Source organism: Propithecus coquereli, unplaced genomic scaffold, assembly GCF_000956105.1.
Source record: "Propithecus coquereli isolate 6110/MARCELLA unplaced genomic scaffold, Pcoq_1.0 Scaffold1, whole genome shotgun sequence".
NCBI lineage: Eukaryota > Metazoa > Chordata > Mammalia > Primates > Indriidae > Propithecus > Propithecus coquereli.
Window position 1 is genome coordinate 26,345,136 of NW_012133857.1, and position 2,343 is coordinate 26,347,478.

The 2,343-nt window shown below is 44.0% G+C and overlaps 1 protein-coding gene across 1 annotated transcript in view; it reads left to right on the top strand.

Moving 5' to 3' along the window:
- Positions 1–475: 475 nt before the first annotated feature.
- Positions 476–2,343, top strand: part of ATXN7 (ataxin 7) — a 133,172-nt gene continuing 131,304 nt past the window's right edge. The window contains exon 1 of the mRNA XM_012637738.1: positions 476–934. The gene's annotated coding sequence lies outside the window, so the exon portion shown is untranslated. The remainder of the gene's footprint in view (positions 935–2,343) is intronic.

A 2,343-nucleotide genomic window follows, 5' to 3' on the forward strand; every position in this document is an offset into this window, starting at 1 on the left:
CCGGGCCCCCGCCACCCCCCTAGCTGTCTCCGCCCGGCCCACGCCCAGAGGCCGCCCCGGAGGCCGCCGCCAGGTGAGCTCGCCCGGGCGCCGCCAGGGCTGCGGGGGCGCGGCAGGGGCTGCGGCGGGGGTCGGGGCCCGCGCTCCTTCCCAGGAAGGTGACTGGGGCCCCCGCCGACCCATCCAAGCTGACGTTGCTGGGGGGAGGGGGTGTCGCTCCTTTGCGGGGGTGGGGAGGGCGATGGGGACGCCGGGACCGGGCTGAACCCGGGAGACGTGGGACTAGGGGCACCCAGGGGGCGCGGCGCGGGGGTCCCCGCGAAGTTGGCACCCAGGCACGCCAGGGCGGGTCTTCAACGCGGGCACTTGTGCGGGGCGCGGCCAGCTATGAAAAAAAAAGGCCCCGGGTTCCAGGTCGCGCGGGTTCCGGCCCCTGCGTCCGCCCCCTTCCTTCCTGGGCTCGGGCGGGTGCAGGGAAAAAGGGTGAAAGAGAAACTTGGCGACCTCCGGGAGGAGTTCGCGGAGCGACCGTGAGCGTGTGCTCGTCGTTCTTACCCGACACCCAGTTCCCCCACAGAGCCGGAATTTCGTCTGTGATCATGATGGGGTGCTATTATTTGTTTTTATCTTTGATTTTCAAAAAATGTCTATGTGACTGTCCGCGTCTTAAGGGGAAGTCGAAGGGGGGCGGTGCTCATAAGAAACGTTGCCTTGTGTATAGTGTTACGTATTTCTGGAGCACACTGCAAATTATATTGGCATCTCTTTCCAAAAGTCACTTTGATCCAACTTCGATGGCTTTCTCATAATGGCAACGTTTAGGTGGTGAGAAAAAGGCGGGTGAGGAAACCGGCACCCATACAGCCAGCTGATTTGACCTCCAGTGGAGATAGATACAGTTAGCACCAGGATCAAGTATGAGTTTTGAACCCAGGTTTGATATTTTGTTGAACCATGTCGCTATTTTTCAATTTTCCTGCCCCTCCCCCAAGTACCTTGCATCTTTATATGCGTGATGAAACAGTTAGTTGTGTAGGGTGAATTTGTTGGTTTCAGTTTCCTTACTAAATTTTAGTTCATTCTCCCTGTTTTCCGAACCCAGTTCTCTCAAAAGAGGAAGAGTTTATAAATGCAAATATATGACAGTGAAGTGTGTTTTAATCTCTAGCTAGAAATGGTATATGCCAAATTTTATTCATATTATGTGAGCCAATACCTTCAATAATATCATTACACTGTTCTCAAGAATTAGTAAGTGCTCAAGAATTAGACTTTTGGCACAAAGGCAAAAATTACCTTGCATGAAGGTTCTGAGATATAACTTGCCTTACCCTAGGTGTGAAATTTCCCTGACTGAAAAAATATTGGCCTAAAACAGAGACTGTATGTGGGCATCAGACCCTGTTCATTTCCTTGGTTTTAAGAGAGGATGCTCTAACCAAAAGAAGAATCACTTTAAATATTAAGTACTACAAATTGTAAAAAAAAAAAAAAAAAAAAGTGTCAGTTGATTATCTGTTTATAGCAAGTAGCATTTTGGTGGAGATAGTTATTGTTTAAAAATTGTCAAGTGGGGAAATGATGTTCTTTTTAAGTTACTTGTTACTTGTTCTTATCATCATAACACTGATTTTGAAACAGTATCTAGTAATTTATTTTTAATGTTTTCATAGGAAAGTATTACTGCCCTCTGTAACTGTTAAATTTTCACAAGACATTCTATCAGTTATTCATAGATGAGTCATGGCCAAACACTTTTATAAATCCATTTGATAACTTACAATTTTGTTGGACAGTGCTAGAAGTTTTCTAGAGTAATAAGACCAAGAGCAATTAGAACGACTTTAAAGTTTCAGGTGTACCTTGAAAATAAACATTCATGAAAGTTCTTCACTTGAGTGATGGAAAACACATAATTCGAGCCTTTATGAACTCTTTAAAATCTGCTTTGTCAGCCACATAATTTAACTTGCAATTGTATTGACATAGATCTATGTATTGAATATGAATTGCTTTTTCTTCATATCATATCTCATGTCTCATATGAGAGGACATCTTTTAGTAAATTTTAGGAGTGGTCTTCTTTTTATTTATTAACGAGCTTCAGAATATTAAAGTAGGAAGGACTAGAGCTCTATGCCATACTAATGTTTCTTCCTTTTCTAGGGAGATCTCTGTGGGCAGAAACACAGAAGTGGAAGTAGTAGATTTTTAGCTATAACAAAATTGATTTGAACTTTGAATTTGTATGACTTTATATTTAGTGATTTACTCAAGTTATTAGATTCCTGGTTTCTTTGAGAATGTAAGAGACTAGTTAAGAAAATTAGTGTTTTATTTAAT